Consider the following 14331-nt stretch of genomic DNA (forward strand, 5'->3'; position numbering starts at 1 on the left):
GCTACTCTCTGTACTACATAATTTACATAGATCATTTCATCTAATAGTCAATGTAATTAAAATAAAATCTTACAGATAAGGAAACCAAGACTTGATGTGTCTTAGAAATGTGGTCAAGATCACAGACCCTGGCCGAGGAGGTCTGTAATTGGAATGGTAGAATGGAGCTCCCTGAAATCTTAAGGGCACACCATTTTGTTTTTGGAGCTTTAGGTCTTGGTCTAGGATGTGATGATTAATAGTGATGGGGAAGTTGGCTCTGATTGTCATTATTAACACCAAGTTCACTCTCTGGGGGTTTAAGTTTCGTAATGATTCCCCACAGTTTTAGTCAAGATTCCAGCAGAGAAACAGAACCAGTAGTGGAGGGAGGGAGAAAGGAAGGGAGAGATGGATGGATGGATGCATGGATGGATGGATGCATGGATGCATGGATGCATGGATGCATGGATATATAGATAGAAAGGCCCACCATATTATGAAAGACAATCTTCTCTACTTAAACTGATGATAGGTGTTATCACATCTACAAAATACCTTCCCAGAAACACCTTGATTAGCAATTGTTGGAATAACTACACACTACAGCCTAATGTAATTGACACATAAAACTAGCCATCATACTTCCTAAACTCACATAATTCTGTTTTATAATACAAAGATAATCTTGACTGGGTGATCAAAGAAAGCAGTGCTTTTATGTTATACTCAGGATTCCCTTCAGGGTCAGAAACAATGTTTGGCTTCTTACCACTGAACTTGAGGGATGTTCCCTTAATTGTGGTTTAACTGTACAGCCTGGGTAGCCTGTGGCCCAGCCAAGTCCTACACACTTTACCTTAGATTGAGAAGGTTTGTAGGACTCCTAGTGTTTTACTTTCATTCCCTTTTTTAGAGGTGTACTTGGTTTATAAATGAGTCCATAACTCTGAGAGTTTTCTATCATGGACCCAAATGGCGCCTCACCCTCCCAGCCCCGGAGCATTAATTGGCACTGAAGGTCAATGTGCAGCTCCTATGGAGCTCCCCAATATAAACACTCATTAATAAACACAATTCAGAAAGTCCTGATTTTGTGGGGCCTCATGCTCCAATGACCTTTGGAAGATAAGTGGGGCTGAAAGCGGGTTGGTGATTTCACACACTGACTATCGCCTGAGTCATGTTAACAGACCACCTCATCCAGTCTTGGCTGATTATAAACTTTCAAAATATTTCCTAAGATGCTACTTCTGAGAATCCTGCACAGCCAGTATCGGTGAGTAATTCCCTCTGATAAATTGCTACTGTTCTAAATGTGCATGTGCCTAGAAGTGTATCTACACAGGCCAAAAACACTTCATTGGTTTTACTTGGTGCTTTCAATGTTTCTTTCTTTCCTGCATTGCACCCTTTCTTTTCATCTCTACCTTGTTTTTCCAGCCCTGCTTTGGCCCATAATTTATTAAACTCTAGTTATTAGAGGTGTGATACTATTCTTTCTATTCAGATTTTTCACTCAAAATTTTTCCTCAGGTCACTGCTGGCAGGGACACCACATACAATCTGCTGTTTTTCCTCAAGTCATTGTCCATTCGCTTGAATTAGCGATTGCAGCAACGGTGGGTTGTGATGAAGGGTGATCTGGAGGTCACGACTCATTGTTTCCTTGACTGGTCTACTCGTTACCAGACATAGGATTGAGGCCCTCACAAAACAGATTTGGTTCCTGCCCCAAGATCAGCTGCCCAGCCATTCCCTCTCCTGGTCAGTCTTACATTTTGAGAATGATGACTTAGAAATTTCATAAAACAAGATAAAAGAACAGAAAGCTGGATTGATAAGAAAAAAGCAAAAGCTTTGAAATCTTATGAGAACTATTAAAATCCAGGTATTTTATATACAATACCACTGTCTACATTCCACTCTTTCAAACGGAGAGTTCATCTGGAGGACAGCTTCTAGATTAGTCAAGATTCAAAGGTTCTAATGCTTGGCAATTTGTTGTTAAAATAGAAAATGATTTTATTCATCTCCATTTATTTCTTTAAAGAGTAGAGATAATACTAATATCGTATTTTTTATTATTCAGCACCAGGCACTGTGCTAAGTGCTTTGTATGCATTCACTCCTTAAATTGTCATCAGAACTGATTAGATCCTAATTATTCCCATTTCAGAGATGAGGAAACTACTACAACAGAAAGAGTTTAAGTTGCTCCTTATCACACAATAGAGAGTGGATCTATAATATAGAAACCTTTCAAAAACCACAACTCTGGTAGCTTTCACATAAAACCCAAAAACCAAAACAAGGCACTTTGCTTAACACGTTTTTATATTATTTCTCTCATTTGGACAGAAAGAGTTTTTTGCTAGTTATATCCTTAGTTATATTTATATATTTACACCAATTATAACACTTATCAATTATAATATTTATATCAATTATAATAATTTATATAATAAACTGTATAAAATTTTATAATTTTATTGAAACTCTCATCACAATAGAATTCATCTAGAAATTCACTGAATACTCATTTGTTGAGGATATTAATTTTCCTGAATGGTGACATGACAATCATCATGTGACACTCCTCTTCAAGAGCGCTCAGGAGTTGCCTGTTTTCTGTTGCATTAAATCTGAATCCATCAGGCTGGTTTCCAAGGTCTGCAGTGATCTACCCCACCTCTCCTGCCAACCTCACTTCACATGAGCCTCCAGCACATTTCCCTCCTGCTCCCTGCAGCATACAGGGGCTCTTTGACTGGCTTCTGTGGTTTCCCACTTAGACTGCCTTCTCTTCGCATTTCATATTATTCAAACATAGACTTCAAGTCTCCTCTCAACCCTCAATTTTTCTTTCCCTCCCACATTGGTCATTTGTACCTGCTCTTCTTCCTTCCCAACCTCCCATAGGAGGTGTCACTTTATTGTATGCACTTGGCCACATGATCATATACTTTCTTTTCCTCTAGTCTAGTGCTTTTCAAACTCTGATGGGCAGAAACATCTAGTTCCTAAAAAAATTAAAACTAAAATTAACATATGATCCAGCAACTCCACTTCTGTGTATATGCCCAAAAGAATTAAAAGCAGGATCACAAGGAGATGTTTGTATAACTATGTTAGAGCACTATTCACAATAGCCAAAAGTGAAAACATAAGTGAATGAATGGACACACACACACACACACACACACTGGACTATTACTCAGCCTTAAAAAAGGAAGGAAATTCTGATATACGCTATTGCATGGACAAATCTAAAGACATTATGCTAAGTGAAATAAGCCAGTCACAAAAGACAAATACTATTTGGTTCACTTATATGAGTTACTAGAATAGTCAAATTTATAGACAGAAATAGAAGCAACTAGAGAAGGGAAAAGGTGGAGTTGGTGTTTTACAGGCATAGTGTTTTAGATTTGCAAGATGAAAAGGGTTCTGGAGATGGATCACAAAACAATGTAAATGTACTAACACTACTGAGCTTTGTATGTGAAAATGGTAAAGATGGAAAATTTTATGTTATATATATATATTTTTTTTTACCACAATATTTTTAAGAAGGATAATCTGTGAAGAGATTATAAAACAAAGGTTTCCAGGTCCACCTGCAAGATTACAATTTTTGAGGTCTTATTTATCATTCCCAGGGAGCCACTGCCTGCTTTGAAGGCAGGCAGCCTTCAGGACAAATTTAAAGAGATGTTTCTAGCTTTTGCATATATGCTAAGTATTGTCTTCAAGACAATGCCTGTAAATAAGAAGGAGGAAATAAGCATTGGATAGAAAGTGTTAGATGCCAAGCACTAAACACTTTATGGTGAGTTCATATAGTGAGAATTTCCCAGCTTGTTAAATGTCTTGTGTGTTGTCTAAAGTGCATGTTTGGTCCATAATGCAGACTTGGGCACTATGTGTTAGATGCCAAGCACTAAACACTTAATATTATGTCTATTTTATATCCAAGACAACTGAGGCTGAAACACTCGGCAGATTGCCCATGATCATGAAGATGAAAAACAGAGGAGCAGGAGTTAAAATGGAAGCACGGGGACATCACCATGGGATCAGTGCCCCAGCTCCAACCCCTAGACACACAGGAGACCTGGCTCCCAGCCTCCACCCACCATAGAGTTTGGCTCCTGCCATGTGACTGAACTTTGACCTATGCAACTCAGGCCAATACAAAAGAAACTTCTAGACCTGGCCCTTAGGACATCCCATTTACTCCCCCATCCTCCCTCCACAGCATGTTTGAACACTGAATTCCTGGTGGCAGTCCCTTGAGCTGGAGAACGGCTGTCCCAGACAGGACAGGAAGTAGGAAATGAATGCCTATTGTGTTAAGGCACTGAGAGGTCACCACTTACTTGTTACTGCAGCAGAACCTATTTTATCCTAACTCAATCCAGACCCTGTCCTTACCATGACAGTCGGCCACCTCCTGGTCTCTTTTGTATTTCTCACAGCACCAGGGTAACGTTAGCCTATAGCAGTTCCCTCCCAACCTCACCAAGCTAAAAAAAAAACCAACAAAACTTTGTCATTGACATGGTTTATTAGAATGATGAAAATTCCAGGCTGAAAGAGAAAGAGACGGAAAAACCCACACCCTGGCCATTGAAGCAGCGCCAAGTAAGTATTTAAGCAACTTTTAACTTCAATTTCCTCCTCCCACCTTATGTCCCCAATTTTTTTCTCAACTTGTGTTATTTTTCTAAACCCTCAGAAAACCAGTGTTTTAATTTTAGCAAATCAAATGCAGAACAAAACACTTCAGAAAAGGTTAATGATTATTTATAAATAAATTATTGTTGCCAAATGAGTCGATGCTCAGAGTTGAGCTCATGGACGGCAAATTAGACACATGCCTGAATAACCCCAGCAAGCTCGGAGCCCTCTGTCCAGTGAGCCTGCCAAGCTGGAGAGGCTCTGATCCACACATGGCCTCGCACATGAAAACAGGAAATGGACGTGGGAGACTTATATTTGGGCCAATGGAAGTAATGAAGACAAGCAGAGACCGCTCCCCTAAAACTGGAATCTTCCAATGTTATTCTGCAAAATGCCATCTGAGTGTTGTGTCTTCTCTTTGGTATGTGTGCATGTGGCAAAGAGGTCACCAGTCCCCAGTGAGTCTTTATCCCTTTCTCTTCGGTAATAGAATCACCAATGCTTAGCAGGCACATGGCTGCACTAAATATAGACAGCACTTCCCAGTCTCATTTGGCAGCTGCTTGTAGCCACAGAACTAAGTTTCGGTCAATGGGATATGAAAGAGAGTGAGATCCACATGCTTAGGGTAGGACCCAGAAGTGGTAGGGAGGCTTCTTCTCGGCATTGTGATGTGGACACGATGACCTTGGAAGTTAAGAATGAGGACCAGGCCCTCAGAATTCTAGAATACAAAGCAGGAGGCTCCTGGGCCCCAGATGATCCTAGAGCTGCCCCCAAAGCCCTAAGCTACCCACACCCTGGCGTTTGCGTGCAAGATGTATGACCTCAATACTCTTCTGTCGTTCATAGAGACTTGGAATCTTCATGTTTATGGTGAGTTCATATAGTGAGAGTTTCCCAGCTTTGTTAAATGTCTTGTGTGCTGTCTAAAGTGTACATGTTTGGTCCATAATGCAGACTCAGGCGCTATGCGTGAATGTAATCGGTGGTTCCCATTTAAAAAGATAATCAAGAGTTGGGAACTTAAATGTGGAAGTCCTTTCACTGAATATTTGCTCCTGCAGGAGGTGTAAACACAGGCCAAACACAGTTTTTCACAGCAGTAAATAGTTTATGCCTTAATCAGAATTTAAAAAGAATTGGTTTTTGTGTGAACCGAAAACAGGTTATAATTCTGAAACTGGAAACAAAAGTATTTTTGCTGTCAGCACTACTTTGTTGCTTTAATTATTATGAGGTTAATGCCTGAAGATAAAAGACAAATGACCGTATGTGGGAGAGTTTGTAAACATAAGCTCACACACACACACACACAAACACACACACAACTAAATGTTTGATAAGGTATTAGAGACATGTGCATTCCTGGTTCAATAGTTCCAATTCAGATGGAAGAAAAAAGTAAAGGTTGAGGTTTATGATAGTTTTACTTTATAAATTCAGAATGATAAATCATATCAATGCAAAAAGTCTTGCTTGAGTCTATTGTTAAGTGACAACAAATATTTTACAAAAGAGAGCCTCTCTGATGGTGCAAGGGAATAAGTCTCAGCACTATGAAGCTATCAGCAGCCACTGCAGCACGAGTTTGATCCCCGGCCAGGGAGGTGACCCACATGGCACAGCAGACCTCTCCTGTCTCACCCGCTGCTCCCCTCAGCAGTGTATTTCAGCCAGTCTGCCTGTTCTGCTCCCCACTCTGTCTCTGGTGAATCCTCTCACCCCCACGCCCCGCAACTCTGGCCTACACCACAGCTCTTGTATGCATAAATAAATCTTTAAAAAATATATGTGTGCATGCATCCCAGTATGGAATTTCCACTCCACCCCATTTCCTAACGAAAGAATCAGATTCAATTAAATAATAATTTTAATTAAATCACCATTTCTGGAATGCCTGTGTGTGTCAGGCTCTCTGCAGCCTCTGGTGACTTGAAGATGAATGAGCTGTGGCCGCGCTGATGTCCAGAGAGCATGGTTCTCAGGGGAGCCATGGACGTGGACAGCCATAATCCGAGCCAGAATCTCTGCATGGCCTATGCTCACATCATGAACAAAGTGCTCTGGCAACAGACGGAAGCAGTTAACCGTCGCTGGGGTCAGAGGGACACCTGAGGAAGTCTCATGAATGAACAGCATCTCTCAGGCATAGGAGATGGGGAGCTGTCCCAGGGAGCCAACAGCAAATGCAAGGACTCCAGGGAGGAGAGTGCACATTCCACTCCAGCAGTCATGTTGGGGAGCAGCTGACCTCGGACAGCCAGGAGAAGGAGCATTCCAGTCCTGGGGGAGGATCTGGGCACCGTCACGGCAACAACGCCCACTCTCATCACAAGGCAGTTCATTTGGAAGCTATTAAAACGTTAGGAAAGACAGTTTCCTGTTTGAAACAAGGGAATGGATAGCATTTGTGGCTCACAGGCCTGTGCTCAGGCCATAGCCCCATCCCTTCAGGCCCATTGCAATTTGGTTCCAACCCACATTTCCAGCATCATCTATGGCCACACTCCTGCTCTCTATGCTGTAATTGGAGCAGCAATGCCAGCAGAGTGGGGGTGGGGGTGGGGTCCTTGCTAGAGTAGATGAACACAGCCTCAGGCCTGTGATATGCAGCCATGGACTTGGCACTGATTGACTTCCACTTCTATCTGACAGGTAAATCAGAAACAGTCCTTAGTCCTCCTAGATAGACAAGGGTGTATATTTACGTATATTCTCAATGTTGCCCCAGTGTTACGTTAACTCTCCTGCCACCTGTAATGTAGCCATAGAAACCAGAGCTATCTGGACTTCCCATACCACCTTGCATCAGTCCATTACACCAATGACATTATAATAATGAAATGAGCAAGAAGTGGTTAGAAAATTGCAGGCCTTGGGATGCTCCATCAAAGTGGGAGGAGGTGAATTCCCTGAAGATTCAGAGACCTGTATTGTTGAATGAGTGGAGGGTTATTGAATGAGCAAATATACCAGAATACCCCATGAAACTAAAGGACAAATGATTGTGTCTGTTACTTCTCAACACTAAGAAGGTAGCATAATTCTTAGTATGCTGCTTCTGCTAATAGAACCAGCATATTTCACACTTGAGAATGCTGGTTTACTAAAAACACCTTAAGTGCCATGAAAGGTTGCAAGATTTGAATCAAGCCTAGCTCAGGAAGGCCAGGGAGTAGATCCAGACAGAAAAATAAGCATCCCCGCTGCTTAGGTCATTTGCTCCAGCAGGCACCATTGTACTTGGGGCACCTGTGATGGGAAAAGCCACTGTGTGGAGGTGATGGCAAGTTCTGATAGAATAATCTCAACTCAGACCCAATAATGTTTAAGCTGAGTATCCATGGCCAGCCTAGTTGACACGTGCAGAATAAGAATCACCACTCACTGATCTTCACAGGTGTTTATCCAAATGAAAACATCCACACAAAGACTAATGCAAGATGTTCATAGCAGCTTTGTTCATAATATCCAAAGACTAGACACAACCCAGACACCTGCCAGCAGGTGAGTGCATATTCCTCATGGCGTATCTATGTAATAGGCCATTATTCACCAACAAAGAGGAGGGATACATCAGAAGCATAGAAGACATTTAAAAACATTACACTGAGTGGAAGAAGGTGCAAACAAATACCTACATGTGATCCCATGTATATGAAATTCTAGAAAAGAAAAGGTTAATCTATGGTGGCCCGAAAGCGACCAATGGCTGTCTGGACTGGGGGTTGGGGTAATTAACTAGGATAAGGCACAGGGAAAATTTGGAAGATGATAGAAATGCACTAGATGATTGTAGTGGTGATTTATGAGTATGTCAGTCAGAACTTACCAATGTACACTTAAAGTGGATGCATTTTGTTGCTCATAAACCATATCCGGATTAAAAAGTTTACTTCTGAAAAACAGCTGAAACAGTTCATATCGCTACTGACAGTGTTTTCCTATTCTTGACAGCCTCTTTATCACATTATGTCATTATTGCATCTTAAATTTCTTGTCATTCTGCTGGCTGAAAAGTGCAATTTCCAACTTTTGAGACAGGCAAAGCTAATGTGCCAAATCCAATTTTGGCGGGTCATCCACTGCCATCTATCAACCAAGACCACACCAAGACCACACTGCATTGGAGATCATTGCCAATGAAGCTGTTGCTGATGAGAGCGTTACTGGGATGACCATGTATGTTTTCTGTTTTTGTTTCCAAATAATTGTCTTAGTAGCCCAGCTTTCTCCAAGAATTTCAACATTCAGCTTTGTTCCATTCTTGTAGTTAAGGTTCATTATTTATTTTTTGTCACTATGCTGATTCTTACCAAATCCCAGGTTCCCACGAGGAAGGCAGATCTTTGGGGCTGCATCTCGGGAAGAACATTGAAGGGTTGCTGTCCCCAAGCAGTGTCTACCAGCACCCTCCCCATTTCGTGACTCGGACGTTCACTCTGCCCTCCATCTCATGAACACTGTTCGAAACATGCAGCTTCAGGACAGGCCCCAGCCTCCTCCCACACTGGTTGCCGGCCCTAAGCTGCGGCTGTTGGAAACACAGGTCTTAGGAACCACGAGGTCCAACCTTCGCATTTTAAAGCCAAGAAAACTTGTCAGTCAGCTAGTAATGGCAGAGCCAGAGCTAGAACTGCAGACTCCTAACACCTCAGTGACAACTATTTCTACTAGATTCCACTGCTTCTTGAGTCAGCAGAGTTGCGACTCCCGAGAAGCAATCAGATGCCGGTGCCCACACTTGTAATTCTTCACACGGCAATGATTTGGGGAAGATTGAGAACACATGACATCATGAGTTTATCCAAATTACTTTGTTTGAAGAAAAAAACATACTTGTGATCTGCAAGACTTAATGAATGAGCTAATACAGTGGATGTTTCCTCAGGACAGCTGTAAGTAGGACAAATATTTGTCTACTACAGCGGTTGTGTATTTGCTTTGACTTTGTCTTGGCATATTTTTTAATGGAATCTTCTTTCACTCTGAAAAATGTCCTAGTGAAAAATAAATTGTATTATCATTGTAATTATGTGGCGTTTCTAGCTAATAAAGAGGCCTGTCTGATCTGCTACATGTTACTAAATATGTGGGGGGTAGGGCAGGGAGGTTGTTGTTTGGGGAGAATGGCTTGTAATCAACTTCTAAGTCATACTAGGTTAGGAAAAAAAAGCACAATACTTTCATATCATTTCTGGGGGAAAAAAGGCAGCCAACTCAGTTGCCCAAGTTTTGCAAGGATGACCCTACAACACCGCTTTAAAAATTTGCAAGATTCCAACTGTCCATGTATCTGCTCTCCATAAGAAAATTGGAGCTCCATTTTGAAAGAAAATATTTTTGATGGAATATAGTATTAAAGTTCATCAAATTTTACTTGTGTACCAATGGAAGCGTTTGGAATCCAACATGAAATCCCAAGGTTGACAGCGCACATGGGCTGTGCACCTGCATCTATGAAATCTCTTCTTGTTTTTACTTTTGGCCGAGGGTGGGTAAGAGCAGAGCCTGGCTCCCAGCATCCAGTGCCCCTTCACACCACAGGGCTCCTTGCAACCAGGAACTGTGATCTTCTCCTCTCTGGATCCCATTTAGCAACCCTGGTAATTTCAAAAGGGGTTTCTCTGAAGACATTGATCTAATAAAGGACACATTTATCATAGGCAAGTGAGGATAAGGCAGGGAATTCTGAAGACCACCATAACCAACCCCACAGACTAAGTGATTTCAAGAACAGCAATCGATTTCCTCACCAAGACCAGAGTGTGACAGGGTTGTGCCAGGGTCAGTATCTCCTGAGGCCCCTCGTCTTGGCTTGCAGTTGACCATCTCCTCCCTTTGTCTTCTCATGTGCTTGTCAGTGTGTGTCTGTGTCCTAATCCCCTCTTCTTATTAGACACTAGGCATACTCTGTGGAAAGCATTGTGGAGGTTCCTCAAAACACTAAAATGGGATCTACCATATGATCCAGTGATTCCACTCCTAGGAATCTACTCCAAGAACACAGAAACACTAATTTGAAAGGAAACCTGCATGGCCATGTTTACTGCAGCATTATTTACAATAGCTAAGATAAGGAAACAATCCAAATGCCCCCAAAACAGATGAATGGATAAAAATGTTGTGGTATATATACACAATGGAATATTACTCAGTCATCAAAAAAGACAAACTCATGCCATTTGCAGTAACAGGGATGGATCTAATAGAATTATGCTAACTGAATAAGTCAAAACAAAAAAGATAAATATGGGATGGTTTTACTTATATGATGAATATAGGGAAACCAAACAAAAGGTCAAGAAAAAGACAAAACTTGCAAGCTGACCATTGATCTGAGGCATCCAGCAAGGGAGGGGGAGTGAGAGAGGAGGGAGGAGCACAAGGCACTGGCGTGATGGTTCACAGGTGATATGGAGGTGGGAGAAGTGTGGGTACTACACCTGAGGGGAGAAACCAATTACTGTACAAAAATGAACAATGACGTAAGAAGATAAGTGATAATAAAATTTTCAAAAGGTAAATGAGAGGATTGGACATTAAAAAAAAGATACTAGGCATATTGGATTAGAACCCACCCAAATGACCTCAATTTACGTTAATTACCTTTTGAAAGTCCCCATCTTAAAACACAGCCATATTCTAAGCTACTGGGGCTTAGGATGTCAATATAGGAGTGAGGAAAGGGACATGAATCAGCCATAACAGGGAGTAACTAGTTCTTTCATTAGTGTTCGTGAAAATCATGGCGTAATGCCATCTCCTAGCTCGCCACTGGGGAAGTTCATGCCAGGCAAAATTAAAATTAACCTCCCAAGCCCCTTGGTACAGACAACAGACTCACCAATCAAATGTGTCTCCATGAAGACACAGCATGTCCCGGCGCTCCCTTCCGATGGAAGAAATGCTCCGTTTGTTCCCTAACTCACCCAGCTCATCCCTGAGATGGGGTACAACCAGAAAGACACCCCCAATAGTTCCCTCCCCAGTCTCAGCTGTGCCCCCAGATGTGGGCAGAGGCTCTCATAGCATCTCTCATGTAGCCTTCCTCTCTTGATCATTCTTATCACCCTATGTTATTATACCTGATGTTTACTTGGTTGACTTCTCAACAGACCAAATCTTTTCTTTATCTTCACAACCCAGCCCAGTGCCTGACACATACCAGACAATTGCTAAGTGATTGAATAAATGGATTACTTGATTTCCAGTATTCTTTGTCAACTGGGGTCAGCAGGCCACCTGCTGAGAGGAAACACAAGTAGACAAATTGTGTTCCGAGCAAGAGGTCTACACCACCACGTAATCAAGTGTTGAAATTGTCAGAATTCCAGAATATCACAATCCCTAATTTGGCACCCCTGTGTGCTCCACATAAGACCCACATGGAGCAACTGTGCCAACTGGTCAGGTTGTTTGTTTGCTTTTCCATGGCTGTTAAGGGAGGCATAAGAATGGGTTATCTTAAAGCTCTGCAGCTCAGACTGTGGGTTTGAGTCCCAGCTCTGGTACTTTCTGGCCGTGTGGCTTGGGTAACTTATTTAAGCTCTCTGTCTCCATAAAAACAAATCATAGACTCAGTGGAAAATTTACTGGTTACCAGATGCAACAGGGAGAACAGAGGGAGGAGGGGGTAGGGGAAGGAAGGGGTAGGATGTCACCAGAGGTCCGGGGGAAGGTGAGTGAAGCGTGTGCACATGTGGAAGAGTAAAAATGTACCCCAGAGTTACCTAGACATGTAAACAACTGACAACTTAATAATAAAAAAATCAAAGTACATACACACAATGGAATACTGCTCAGCTATATACAAAGGAGAGATCTTGCCATTTGCAAAAACATGGCTAGAACTGTAGGGGGATCTGCTAAGCACAGTCAGAAGGAGAAAGACAAATAATGGATGATTGCACTCATAGTGGAATGTAAAAACCAAAGCAAAACAAATCTTAGAAATCTGACTATAGAACTGAGGCTTCCGGGGGGTGAAGGTGGGGCCCCTGCAGCCAAGCGGGGAGGAGCTCAGTAGACCATGGCAGAGGACCGTGGGTATCTTGGTGGTGGGTGTGGCATGACCTATACCCTGAAAGCATATACAGTGTTGTAAATCAGGGCTACCTCAATAAACATTTTTAAGTTTCCTCATTTTAAAACGGAACGAATAACATAATACCTACTTCAAAGGACTGTGAGGAGGAAGAACAGTGTTAATACATAGTGAGCGCTGTGGAGGTGTTTACTACTGCCGTGGCGTTCATGGCATCACTGTCGTTATTAATGAAAAGGGAATCATTTTGGGGGTCATATGGTCATTGTAAATCCAGTCACCCTCCTAAGTCACCACCCTGGCAGGGGCTTCTCCTGGCTCCACCCTGTCCTCAGGGCCTCCCTGCCTGCGCCTGGGCACTGGCCTCCAAGCCCTCACTCTCCACCAGTAGCTGCTGGGACTGAGGTGGCCGCTGTCCAGGTCAGACTCCCCTGGCCACAGAACCCACTGCATTGCTTTTCACTGCTTCTGTGTCCTGTGAGGTTAAGGCAAAAGTAAGGGTCATAACCCCTCCAAAAAGAGAGGAGGGGGGCCTCCCTGGTGGCGCAGGGGGTTGAGAAACAACCTATGAAGCTGTCTGCAAACTGCTGTAACACAAGTTCGATCCCCAGCCCTGGAGCTACCCACATGGCCCACCAGACCTCTCCTGCCTCCCCGCTGCTCCCCTCAGCAGTGTGTTTCAGTAGATCTGCCTGTTCTGCTCCCCACTCTGTCTCTGGTGAGTCCTCCCACCCCGCCCCCTGCACTTCTCGTCTGCATCCCCATTCTTGTATGCATAAATAAATCTTTTTAAAAAAGAGAGAGAGGGGCCTCCCCTGGTGGCGCAGCGGTTGAGCGCTGGGCTGAGAGGCGGCCCGCAGCCTCTGCAGCTCCGGTTCGTTCCCTGGCTGCCGGCGAGGGTCCCACAAAAATAAATAAATAAATAAATAAATAAATAAATAAATAATAAATGTAAAAAAGAAATAAAGACAGAGAGGAGGAAAAAGAGGTAGGGAGTGGGGGGGGGAGAAGCTTTGTCCTTTTAACATGAAAGCATAGCAAGGGAAGGAAAGGGACGGAGAGAAAACGGGGCGGGGGGGAGAGGGAAGGAGAGGCAGGGCAGGGCAGGGGAGGCAAAAGGGCCCACAGAAGCGGTGAGGGACACTCCAGGCCCCGGCAGGGAGATTTCCCAGCGACTCCCCCTCATGAAAACAACGCTCAGCAGCCTCCCCAACACCAGCTGTTTCCACTTCCGTAACATATGCTCGCTCACGTCAACTGTTTACTAACTTCACATCCAGAATTTTTTAAATAGAGGAAAACCTGGGGCTTGACTACACCAACCAGAAGAGTAGAGATAAGGGAGAAAAAAATTGAACAACAAACAAAATAAAAAAGCAGAAAAATACAAGATTTACTTGTGACCAGCACTGTTCTCTTCCCTGCTCCTCCTCCTGGATTGGGAGGGCTCGTCTCCCCCAGGGCGAGGGCATCAGCTAAACACAGCACGGGGAGCCCACTTCTAGAGGGAACAGGATGACCACAACACTGTTAGGCTATAGCAGCCCTGGCGGGAGCTAGAGCAACACCACACTTGGAAGTTGGCCTCGCAGTGAACGGACTGTTGGAGTTAGGAT

At 43.1% G+C, this 14331-nt stretch overlaps 1 long non-coding RNA gene across 1 annotated transcript; it reads left to right on the forward strand.

Moving 5' to 3' along the window:
• Window positions 1-5415: 5415 nt before the first annotated feature.
• Window positions 5416-9660, forward strand: LOC119253490 (uncharacterized). The gene is made up of 3 exons (XR_005127095.2): window positions 5416-5541; window positions 8626-8850; window positions 8995-9660. It is a non-coding gene; the product is annotated as an uncharacterized LOC119253490 (long non-coding RNA).
• Window positions 9661-14331: the final 4671 nt, after the last annotated feature.

The sequence above is a fragment of the Talpa occidentalis genome, unplaced genomic scaffold, assembly GCF_014898055.3.
Source record: "Talpa occidentalis isolate TD23 unplaced genomic scaffold, MPIMG_talOcc4v2.1 talOcc4.2, whole genome shotgun sequence".
NCBI classification, from domain to species: Eukaryota; Metazoa; Chordata; class Mammalia; order Eulipotyphla; family Talpidae; genus Talpa; species Talpa occidentalis.